The following is a 13,432-nucleotide window of genomic DNA, read 5'->3' on the forward strand; positions in this document are numbered from 1 at the left end:
ACGCTGGGGCTGAGAGCTGGGCCCACTCACTTGTTAGTTGAGGCGGAGCACCACTTTCTTTCTTTCTTGAAAGCCGCAGGAGGACGCCCTCGGCGAGCAGACAGGGCATGGCCCCTTGCGGCAGGTTTGCGGCAGGGCAGAATGCTTTTTTTTTTTTGCTTGAAAATAGCCTTCGTCTGTTTCTTCACCACTGAGGACTGCTGGGCGAAGTCATCAAGTGGTGTCGCCGAATGGACGGAGCTGGGAGATGGGGGCGTTTGAGAAAGCGTGCTTTGTCTGCCTCCCGTACTGCCTGTCCATCGTGGCGTTTCTGGACCACGGAGTGGCCATCGCCTGTTTGAGTGCAGTTCCTGCAGCACGTCAAGAACAGGACCACCCAAGTGCAGATTTTGAAGTGCCCTGGCCCGGTGGACTTGCAGGAGGGGGCCATGGCGTGCAGGGGGGAGCGGTCTGGGACCATTCTACCACCGAGGGTAGCGAGAACGGAGAAGCGAGGAAGCTGTCATGCTGTCATGGCTATGTTCTCGTACTGAAAACATAGACCATTCATAAAAACGCTGCCTGCGTGTGATCGCAACCCAGGAATGCAAGGCAGTTTTTATGGCCGTCAGAGGTGGGGAGAATCAACGCATCCAGAAACTACACAGAGGCGGAAAATCGTCTTTAAAAAGACGCGTCCTGAGAAGGACGTTCAACGCCGTTGTGTTTTGCTCTTTAGAGCGAAATTCACTCTTTAGAATAACTCTTTCGAAGTTGTCTGCGCTGTCGAGCGTCCAGGGGCAAGAATGCACAGCCGTGCACGAATGAGAAAGCCACTGTTATGCGCCGTCAGATCCAACAGCATGCAGAGCGTTAGAGGATTAAACAGGAACTGGGTGTGTAACTCGCAGCAGACTGCATGCACGACCATTGGCTCTGAAGAAATTTTCTGAATGAACTCCCGTATTTGCGCCGCTTAAATACCCGTATGTCCGGGGGTGGGACATGCAAATACTGGGTGCCAACTCTCATTGGCCTTTTTTCATAGTTCAGAGGTGAATATCGGCGCTCAAGAGAGACCCCTAGTGTCGCTTCTCTGACACAACGTGGAGAGAGCGACAGAAGGGGAAATGTAGTTAAGAAAAAAATTCCTCTTAAGAACGTTTCATGAATCTGGCCCCAGTTGCGAGTTAATTGTCCCATCAAAGTCGTTCTAGCAAATCAGTCCACTATCGGCCAACTTTGGAACGCTATTTCCATTCATGCCAGTGCAGCTCCTATCTACCTGAATGGGGGGACACCGAAATCACAAGATTACGATTAAAGAACATATTTCAAATAAGCAATAAAATTTGATAATATTGGAATCATAAATTGTTCTTCTTTAAGTATTCACAGCGCTTCAATTTTTCCACATTTTGTTATGTTACAACCTTATTCCAAAAATTGATTAAATTCATTATTTTCCTCAAAATTCTTCAAACAATACCCCATAATAACAACGTGAAAAAAGTTTGTTTGAAATCTTTACAGATGTATTAAAAATAAAAATTTTCAAAAAAATCACATGTACATAAGTATTCACAGCCTTTGCTCAATACTTTGTTGAAGCACCTTTGGCACCAATTACAGCCTCAAGTCTTTTTGTATATGATGCTACAGCTTGGCACACCTATTTTTGGGCAGTTTCTCCCATTCTTCTTTGCAGGACTTCTCAAGCTCCATCGGGTTGGATGGGGGAGCGTCGGTGCACAGCCATTTTCAGATCTCTCCAGAGAAGTTCAGTCGGGTTTAATTCTGGGTTCTGGCTGGGCCACTCAAGGACATTCACAGAGTTGTCCCGTAGCCACTCCTTTGTTATCTTGGCTGTGTGCTTAGGGTCCTTGTCCTGTTGGAAGATGAACCTTCGCCCCAGTCTGAGGTCCAGAGCGCCCTGGAGCAGGTTTTCCTCAAGGATGTCTCTGTACATTGCTGCATTCATCTTTCCCTCGATCCTGACTAGTCTTCCAGTTCCTGCCGCTGAAAAACATCCCCCACAGCATGATGCTGCCACCACTATGCTTCACTGTAGGGATGGTATTGGCCAGGTGATGAGTGGTGCCTGGTTTCCTCCAGACATGATGATGCCATTCAGGCCAAAGAGTTCAATCTTTGTTTCATCAGACCAGAGAATTTGGTTTCTCATGGTCTGAGAGTCCTGCAGGAGCCTTTTGGCAAACTCCAGGCAGGCCGTCATGTGCCTTTTACTGAGTAATGGCATCCGTCTGGCCACTCTACCATACAGGCCTGATTGGTGAAGTGCTGCAGAGATAGTTGTTCTTCTGGAAGGTTCTCCTCTCTCCACAGAGAAATGCTGTAGCTCTGTCAGAGTGACCATCAGGTTCTTGGTCACCTCCATGACTAAGGCCGTTCTCCCCCAATTGCTCAGCTCTAGGAAGAGTCCTGGTGGTTCCAAACTTCTTCCATTTACGGATGATGGAGGACACTGTGCTCATTGGGACCTTCAATGCTGCAGAAATGTTCCCTTCCCCAGATCTGTGCCTCCATACAATCCTGTCTGTTAGGTCTACAGACAATTCCTTGGACTTCATGACTTGGTTTGTGCTCTGACATGCACTGTTAATTATGGGACCTTATATAGACAGGTGTGTGCCTTTCCAAATTATGTCCAGTCAACTGAATTTACTACAGGTGGACTCCAATAAAGTTGTACAAACATCTCAAGGGTGATCAGTGTAAACAGGAGCTCAATTTTGAGTGTCATGGCAAAGGCTGTGAATACTTATGTACATGTGATTTTTTTATTTTTAATTTTTAATACATTTGCAAAGATTTCAAACAAACTTCTATCAAGTTGTCATTATGGGGTATTGTTTGTAGAACTTTGAGGAAAATAATAAATTTAATACATTTTGGAATAAGGCTGTAACATAACAAAATGTGGAAAAAGTGAAGCACTGTGAATACTCTCTGGATGCACTGTAGCTTATGCACATTTACGTTAGTGAGTTGATTGACAGGTTAGTTCTGTTTCTAAAAGGTGATTGGCTCTTTTTCCTGTAAGGCAAGACGTCCTTTCTACATCCGTTGACTGTTGGGCGCTAGACCTTCTTGGTTGGGCATTCCAATTTCTCCCATTCATTTAAATAGAAGAGTGAGGAGTGCTATCTGAATGATGTGTGGAGCTGCCGCCTATGTAGAGCATTCCAAATAGGTCTCTTATGAGAAATAATTTCAGTAAGGATGCTGCCATAGAAGATAGCTGTAGACAGGAGACAGTGAGGTAACTCACTAAGTTTTTGGAACAGACCCATAATCACCAAAAACAGTGATGGTAATTCCACTACTGACACAATAATAATTCAATTTTTCCAGTTATTGGCCAATCATTTCAGTTGCTGCTATAGCCTACAGAGAGGAGACCATATTCACGGTAGCAGCATCTTAAATTTTTTTGACGGGAATAACAACGAGACTTCTACTGTATTTTAAATGTTTAAGTGTTTTGCATCATACTACTGATGAAACTTGAAAACATTCAAGAAAACATTAGTAGTGAAACATTTTATGTGATCTAAGAGATTTACAAAGTGCACGCCATTGAAGTGAATGGAATTATATTCCTCAAAGCCTCGTTTTCATTCATGTCAAATTACTGTACTGTGCATAAGGTCTATTATTGGAGAAAATACATATGTCTGCTCTTTGATCATTAGAAAGAAAAAAATATAAAAAAATAAAATAAATTCTGATTCTCTACCATAAGCAAATAAATGACAAAAAATGAATACAGAAAATATTGGCATAATTCCACTATCGGCATGATAAAATCAGGATTTTTCCCAGTTATCAGTCAATAATATATTGTGCACCCTTAAAACAAACCAAAACAAAGAAGTAAACAAATAAGAAGTTAACACAAAGTACCTGACACCTTGAACAAAGGATCCTGTAAGGTATGTGAAGAACCTCCCATTTGTCAACGCATGTCTGCTCTTTGATCATTAGAATCAGAGAATGTGCAGTGTTCTCTTAATGCTTCATGTGCTGGTTGAGAAGGAATCAATTCAGGCCTCTGTCTCTGTTTTTGGAAAGTTTCAGCAATCTAACAGCTCTGACCTTGGGCCAGCAATGAAAAGCTTTATTTCCCAACTGCCAAGCTGTACCACCAGACTCACTTTTACCATTAGGCAAGCTTCTTAATCCTGGTACCCTCTGTGGTGTGGGCCTGACCCTATGATCTGACCTTTTAGAGAACAATCAATAGCAGAAAACAATGTACCCATGGCAAAACTGTCTTCAAAGGGTGAAAATGCAATGTCTAAACTGTGTAAATCCACATATCTACACAAATCTGAGCTGTGTATATCTGTGCTTGGACCTGATATGGGTTTTTGCCAATTACAGGGCACTCTGCATTCAGCAGTGTACCTCTCTGTGCTGTAGAAAGAACAATTTGAAATTCTGCTGCTATACTTTTGCATTGAACAGGCATGTCTATGTGCATTGAATATCAACAGAGAAGAGAAAAGGCATAGATGTGGGGTCAGAATAAAAATCTTTTAAATAAAGCAAGACAAATTAAATAGATATAACAATGAAAATTATAGCAGACATGCCCTGCTCCACACTAACTGTGAAACGAAGATTGGCGAGCTTGTAGGATGGGGTGGAAAGCCATTAAACTATCATCAGTATCTCTTCAAATTATTGTTCTTGCTTACTATTCAAAACATTTACATCTATTTGCATATCCATTATATCCATTTCTCCTTAAATCAATCAGGCAGCAGTGCCTCTCTAAATCTACATATCTGCAGGGGTAAAACAAATAATTTCTTGACTAGATATATACATATGTCTGTACAAAATCACTACACTGATGCCATGTGGTGTTTGTTTTGACATGTGAGACTACAAGCTGCATGGAGAGGAACACTTCTGATGCAATTTTAAAACATCAACAACAAAAAGGTATGTATCCAGTACACTACAGTACACGTCGCCATATCATTATAATTCATTTGTTTACTAGATAATGCTGTTAGGGGTGTGTGTTTTGTTTTTTCTTTTATCTCTTGTTTTGTAGGTCGTAGTGGAGATGAGGCACACCTGGTTCAAATTAGGAGGTGGAGATATAGGTTTCGGTTTCGTGCATGGAGGGGGCAGCAGGGAAATGACATCATCCGTGGCTCGCCTCTTGTTTGCCTGATAGTGGGATCCGACGTCGGTCGGCACTTTGGAAGATCTCGTATAACATTAATTATTGCACCTTGTGAATCCCCTAGATTTACCAATAAACTGCATTGGTTATATTGATCTTTTGGTTTTGGGTTTTCCTATGTTGTTGCGGCCACGAGTTGGCCGTAACAATGCATTAGTAGAGAACAGCAGTATGTTTGACGACAACGCTGAGAGGATTAAAGCTAACATTAAAGCTAACCACAAGTGGTTAGAACAATGTGACAAAAACACATGCAAGTCTTACCCAAATGTTTAAATGTCACAATTGTTACCATCTATTACCATCTATTTGCATTCGTTTATATCCAGCTGGTCATGTTTATGCATTCGTTAGCCAGATAAGTTGCATATTTTAAGCTAGTGACGTGAGAAAGCAAATTAGTATCTTCATGCAGCATCTGATTTAAAACAACAGAAGTTCAACAGAAAACAGGTGTCACAATATGCTTTTAAAGTTCTTTTAATTAGACACATCATCTAAAAAACAGCGCTCCTGCACGAGACACTGAATTAACAGAAACAAAGGCAAACAAAGACGTACGTCTAGCGAGCAATCACATAGCAAAACAAATGGATGGTTGCAAAAGCATTCGGTGTGAACAGCCAGTTGGTGGAGGTCTTTGGCCATTGCGTCTTGCTCTCTTATAAGTGTTTCTCAGATGAAGTTATCTGAGAGTAGATTAAGAGTTGTTTAAATGCTTTGTCAGGAAAAATGTTCAACATGGAAATGTGTGTCTCGAGATCCTCGTGTTCGGTTCCAGTGTGTTGTGGTCTGTCAGTTTGAACAGCCCCTGGCCTGGGCTCATAGTCTGACCCGCTTCACTGCTGATTCCAGCCGAATATCACTGCCATCTGTGGATATTGCTACTCTGCATAGAACTGTAATGAATAAAAAGCAATGTGGTATTTCGTTGTTATTATTAAGCCTGAGACTGGAGTCGTAGGAATCAGTGCCTGTGTAAGTGTAACACCATGTGAGCTTCCTATTGAAGCGTTTTCCCCACTTATTTTATTTTTCACTTAACATTTGAGCATATGGACCAACTAAAACTTTTTATTTATTTTATGCACATTTGATGAAAATGAAATGCTCTTTTTTTTTAACAGCTAGGATAGGAATGTTCAGTGCAATAACATAATGGTGCTGAGTGGTTTATGTATTTATTACATATTTATTATGTATTTATTAGTATTTGTTACTTGTGGACTAAGTCAATTTTATGGTTCAGTCAGCATTGTTTATTTTTGTAATAAAGTTCAGCACTATTACTTTTGAGTGCTATTTTTTCTTTCAGTATCAATTAAAAAAAAATCAAATTAATTGATTATTGGCAGGTACTGCCCAACTTAGTTATCGGTATCAATAAAATCCACTATCGGTCGACCTCTAATTCAAACATGCTTTGTGTGTATCTGTGCTGATTTTCTATTATGGATCAGTATATATTGACAAGTGCTGGATGGTCTTTTACTGTTGCGCTGGCTGAATCTCACTTTTTGTGTGTTTTCTTTCCTTTTGCTCTGGTGTGCAATAATTAGACAAAGTTCTTGATTTGATTATAAACCATATAAAAATCAAAGCACACCAAAGACGCTATTTAACTGCAAAAGTGTGTCTCCACACACATGATAATGTTTGCATTCACTGCATCACGGATGTGTGAACCTGCCTGTGCAGCATGCTTATGAAATCTCATGAAATTTACGTGAACATGACAAAATTCAATTAAATTAAATTCATAATTTACATAATAAGTTTATACGTTTGTATAATAAGTTTGGCTGCAGGTTTCCTGTGAAATGTCCAGCTGGAGGCGCCAAAAGCAAGTAAAATTGTGTCTTTTTCAGACATGGTTTTAAGGTGAATTTCACATGGATTTAAAATTTAGTGGCCTCCATAAATTTACCATTTACCATTAAATGGAAGAAGTTTTGTACAACCAGGTCTCTTCCTAGAGCTGGCCGCCTGACCAAACTGAGCAATCGGGGGAGAAGGGCCTTGGTAAGAGAGGTGACCAAGAACCCAATGGTCACTCTGGTTAAGCTCCAGAGATCATGTGTGGAGAAGGGAGAAATTTTCAGATGGACAACAATCACTGTAACACTCCACCAATCTGAGCTTTATGGCAGAGTGGCCAGACGGACGCCTCTCCTCAGTGCAAGACACATGAAAGCCCACTTGGAATTTGCAAAAGAAAGCACCTAAAAGACTCTCAGACTGTGAGAAACAAGATTCTCAGGTCTAATGAAACGAAGATTGAACTGTTTGGCCTCAATTCCAAGCGTCATGTTCCAACACCTTCCAATGTGCGCAATACCATCCCAACGGTGAAGCATGGTAGTGGTATCATCATGCTGTGGGGGTGTTTTTCAGCGGTAGGAACTAGGGGACTGGTCAGGGTTGAAAGAAATCTGAACAAAGTAAAATACAGAGATATTCTTAATGAAAACCTTGTCCAGAGCACTCAGGACCTCAGACTGGGCCAAAGGTACACCTTCCAGCAGGACAATGACAATGGCACACAGCCAAGACAACACAAGAGTGGCTTAGAGTCAACTCTTTATATGTCCTTGAGTGGCCCAGCCAGAGCCTGGACTTAAAACCAATCGAACATCTCTGGAGAGACCTAAAAATGGATGTCAACTGACAGTCCCCATCCAACATGACAGAGCTTGAAAATAAGTATTTATAAAGTCATTATCAACCATTTAAGTCATGATTTGAGTGAAAGCAAATAACACTTTTTTGTTATGTTCATTTAATCCGGAAACTGCAGGGAATTGTACCTGGAGAAACATATTAAAATTATAAAATAAAAATGTTTATAGTCACGTTTTTACTATGAGGCCAAGTTGCAAATAGCCTACTGGCAGTGACGGTTTGAATATTTTTTACTTCAATGTGACATTTTTTCATTCGAAGATGTATGCATTGTGCAATTTATTTCAATGTGCACTTTATTTGCTGATATTTTGTGTAGTGTTTAAAAAAATTCTATTATAATAAACATTCTTGCATCTTGGCTTAAGAAGAAAAAACTATTAACCGTTCATGAAACCTGTTACGTTTGGCAGGAGGCAGACGAGGAGTGAGGATCTACGTGCAGTTCCTTTTTTTTTGTGATCAACTCTTTATTGTCTTTAGAAATAAAATAACATCCACTCAAACAAACAGACAGGGAAGGGGGAGCAACAGACATATTATCAATAATTTAACAATATGAAAGGAGGAGAAGAAAAAATATATATATATATATCTGTATATAGTCATTCCTTTATATAGTCCAATATTTTGGAAGAAAAACGTTGCCATGCATCAATGGTAGGTTTAGCCTTGTTAATTCATGCTGTTGTACATTCACAAGTCACTATTTTGTGGAGGCTATGAATCCAATATGTTTCTGCACACATGTGCGGAGTAAACCAGTTCTGTATTGTTGTCTTCTTTGCCACTGTAAACCCAGCAAACAACATTCTTTTTTGCAATGAACTTATACAGGAGTCAGAATCATCATTAAGAAGACATAAACCTGGATTAGACATGTAGTCAATTTGTAGCAAGGAGGACAAGACCAAGTTTACATTAGCCCATAGACTGACAACAATTGGACACTCCCAAAACATATGAAGAAAAGTACCTGACGATACAGTGTTACAGATATGACAGTTATAAGTTGATTGCAGTTTCATTTTGAACCTCTTGTAAGGGGTTATGTATGCTCTATGGATGACTTTGAAATGGATAAGACGATGGGCTAAGTTTTTAGAAGTTAAGATTAGATTAGACCACACCCTCTCCCAGTCGACAGTTAAATTAAAATCAGATAATTCACGATTCCAGATAGATTTAATAGAAAGAGGCTTTGCAATGTGATCATTAAGTTTACTATATATTAAAGAAACGGAAGGCCGACCAGAGGATGGTGCGATCCAATCCCACATAGGATGGGAGGAAATGGGGGATGCCCAGGGAACTCCATATGCCTTGAGAGCTAAGCGTAGCTGAAAAAAGACAAAATATGAGGATGCTGGTAAACAAAACGTAGTTCTTAGTTCTTGAAGCACGCAGAGTCCCTGGTTATCAAATAAGTCGCCACATGTGTTTATGCCAAATGAAGACCAAGATGGCTGAACAAATGGCTGATTTCCACATAAAAATTTAAAATTGTGCCATATGGGTGTGTTGCTACAAAATTTGAAAGGTCCTCCCATCAAACGTTCAACCCTTTTCCAGATCCTAATAGAATTGGCCACAACCGGGCCGAATTTGTACTTATTTTTATTTCCTGTACCAGCAAATAGAATATCTTGGAGCCTATGTGGTTTGACCTTGTCAGCTTCAATTTCTCTCCATTGAACTTTGGATTGAGAATCAATCCAAATATGAAGAGCCTTAAGTTGGAATGACCAGTAATATAATTCAAAATTTGGCACAGCCAATCCTCCTGAAAGTATAGGATGCTGCAATGTGGCTAGTTTTATTCTGGGTCGTTTACCATTCCAGATAAACTGGGAAAGTATGGAATTGATCTCCTTAAAGTAACCTGAAGGGGGGGAAAGCGGCAGCATAGAAAAAAGAAAATTAAGCCGAGGTAATAAATTCATTTTGACTGCGGAGATTCGGCCTTGAAGAGAGACTTTAAGATTATTCCATCTTTGAGTATCACTCTTGATCTTGCCTAAAATGTTATTAAAGTTGTTCCTGGCAATCTTATGGATGTTTTTATATATGGTAATACCCAGATAGATGAAAGAATCTTTAATAGGAATGAATGAGGGGATAGGATAATTAACCTTAACATTGTTAATTGGCATTAAAGCAGATTTGGTCCAGTTTATCTTGTATCCCGATAAACTACTAAAGCAGTCGAATTCCTTAATTATACCGGTTATTGACATATCAAAATGATCTAAATATAAAATAATGTCATCCGCATATAACAAAATAATATGATTATGGTCGTGAATCTTAATCAGTGTTACTTCAGATTTCCTAATGGCTTGCGCTAGTGGTTCAAGGGATAAACAAAACAACGAGGGGGAAAGTGGGCATCCCTGCCTCGTTCCTCGCTGTAGAGGGAATGGGGGGGAAATAATATTACCAGTTACGACTGATGTCTCAGGTGAGTGGTAAAGTGTCTTAATCATAGAGATGTAATGTTCACCAAAACCAAAACATTGCAGAACTACCCACATATAGTCCCACTCTAGCCTGTCAAAGGCTTTTTCTGCGTTGAGTGAAAAAAACGCACAAGGACTCGGATGGGCGTCTGCAAAATCCAGAACATGAAAAAGTCGACGCATATTATCGGATGCGTGACGCCCCTTAATAAAACCGGTATGGTCCTTCTTAATTAAGCTATGGATTACTTTCTCCATGTGAGAGGCAAGAACTTTAGCATAAACATTTAAATCGCATGAGATGAGTGATACTGGTCTATAATTGGAGCAGTCTAGCGGATCTTTCCCCTTTTTAAGAAGCAATGATATCAAAGATGTTTTTTTGATCCCTATGAAATGCCCCGTGCTCAATTGCAAAATTAAACGAATCAAGCATGTGAGTCCCTACTAAATCCCATATTTCTAAATACAATTCAGGAGGGATGCTATCTAGGCCTGGTGACTTGCCCTTTTGAAGACTTTTTAGTGATTCGTGGAGCTCCTCCAAATTTAACGGGGCCTCCAAAGAGTCTTTATCCATCTGTGAGATCCGAGGCAGGTCTAATTTACCTAGATACTCTTTGCAAATGAACTCATCCAAATTAGTTTCGGCTTTGTATAAATTTGTGTAAAAATCTTGAAATATGTCATTAATTATCACAGGATTCGTGGTGACCTGATCATCCGAAGATTGTATTGCACTGATAAATGCCTTAGACTCGCATTCCCTCAACCTGAGGGCCAATAAGTGGCTAGGTCTCTCCGATTCGAAATAATATTTTTGTCTAGTTCCATGTATAATAAACTCTGCCTTTGATTGTGAAAGTAAATCATATTCTTCTTTTAAGGAGGACAATCGTGTAGCTTGTTGATCAGAAAAACTTTGTTTTTGTAAGTTTTGTAATGATTGGATCTTACTTTCTTATTGTGTAAACTGGCGGGTTTTCATTTTGGCAAGAGTAGAAGAAAATGATATACAGAATCCTCGTATAGCACATTTAGTTGTTTCCCACAATATTTGAGGGTCTACATCGCAAGAAGTATTAAATTCAAGAAATTCCTTTATATAATCTTTTAGCGAGTTAATGAACATCTGATTACTTAGTATTGATGTGTTAAAACGCCATCTAGGGGCCTTGGTCTTAACGTTGGAAAGGTGAACATTACACAAAACTGCAGAGTGATCAGACAGTAAAATTGGTAATATAGAGATAGAGGAGTTAGACGAAATTAGAGATGGGCTGAGAAATATGTAATCTATCCTAGAGAAAGTCTTATGTCTGTTAGAAAAAAAGTAAAGTCCTTAGATGTAGTGTTTTGAATTCTCCAAAGATCGATTATATTAAGTTCAGTGATACATTTATTCAATAACTTGGAAGATGGGTTAGCTGTTGTATCCGGGTGAGATTTATCCAATGCAGGATTTAAGATGGCATTAAAATCACCACCCACCACTAAATGACAATCAGTCTGCTCAAGCAATGTATAAGGAATATTCACGAAAAATGCACTGTCTGCCTCATTCGGGCAGTAAATGGAGGCCAGTGTTAACCTGTCATTATGTATTTTGCAATGTATAAAAACAAATCTACCTTCATCATCATTCCCGGTAAGCTCAATAGTTATATGTAACTTCCTTTCGACTAAGATAAGCACCCCCGTAGTTTTATTAAGAGCACAGGAGAAGGCTGCCAATTTATAATACTTGTTTTGAAACCGTGCCACATCGCATTGTTTTAAATGGGTCTCCTGTATCAGGGCACAGGAAATCGATTTACGGTGCAAATATTCTAATATGCGGGTACATTTAATAGGAGAATTTAGACCATTCACATTCAGTGATAAGATATTCAGAACCTGCATTGTATATTCACAATGCTAAGCAGATTATGTCTAAGTGAAGAGAAACGAAAGCAATGCCATACAGTAAGTGACATGTAAACGTTAGTACGTATCCTAGATTCCAATCCATCTAGATGCATAATTATTTGAAAAGAGAAGCAAAATAAATAAAAGTAAAAGTATTTATGTCTGTTGGAGGGAATGGAAAACAAGAGAAAGGAACGACAAACTACTATGTACAAAAACCAAAACAGACCGCACATTACCGAGAATGTAGGCCTGCATGAACAACAAAAACTAATTTTGATACGTGACCAACCCACTTCAACACAAGACATGTCCCCAAAAGGCCCACAGAGCCAAAACCGTAATGATCGAACCTAATCTCCATTAGCCCGAAGGAGAGAGAGAAGAGAAAAAGAGGAAAAGAAAATAATAATAATAATCATAATAAATAAAATTGTTGCATTGTTGTTTACCAGCCAACGGACAAGCGTACAAGACAAGGAAGACACGACTTCAAAATAAGATAAAATCAACAAGTGTCCATGGCCAGCTTGCTGTTGTCCTCTTCAGGGCATTTAAGATCACCACAAACCTCGTCGTTAGGTTCTCCTAGTTGAGCTGAAGGAATGGAGATGATAGCCGTTGCATTCCCTTTGCTTTTGAGAGCAGCAGAATACATCTTTTTCTGTGACAATGAGTTGACAAAATCCTCCGCTTTTTGAGGAGAGTCGAACATCATCTGCTCACCCTTGTGCCGTAGTTTAATTGCCGCCGAGTAGGTGAGGAAGGGCTGGAGACCGAGTGCAGTCATCTTCTTCAAGACTGGATTAAAGCTCTTTCTCTTGGTAGTTGTGGCAGGGCTAAAGTCGGGAAAAAATAATAGTGTGACATTGTACTGCTTATATTTCACCGGATATGCCTGCCGAGCATCCTTCAGGATCGCCGATCTGTCATGCCATCTTAGTACACGGAATATGAGAGTACGTGGCCGATCAGAGTTTTTTCTTCCATCATACACGCGATGGGCATGGTCAATCTCAATGTCGCGGCCTTTCAGTGAAGGGATCATTTGGAAAGATTAGCTCTAAGGAAGCCGGCTGTATCTGGGCCTTCCGCCCCCTCCGGCAACCCCACCAGTCGTACATTATTTCTCCTGTTCCTGTCTTCAATGTCTGTCATTTTTTCGGTAAGCTGTTCTATC

The 13,432-nt window shown here is 39.9% G+C and overlaps 1 pseudogene; it reads right to left on the reverse strand.

The window, feature by feature from the left end:
• Positions 1 to 13,432, reverse strand: part of LOC127624898 (probable ATP-dependent RNA helicase DDX10) — a 65,140-nt pseudogene that overhangs the window by 16,121 nt on the left and 35,587 nt on the right.

This window comes from Xyrauchen texanus, chromosome 31, assembly GCF_025860055.1.
Source record: "Xyrauchen texanus isolate HMW12.3.18 chromosome 31, RBS_HiC_50CHRs, whole genome shotgun sequence".
NCBI lineage: Eukaryota > Metazoa > Chordata > Actinopteri > Cypriniformes > Catostomidae > Xyrauchen > Xyrauchen texanus.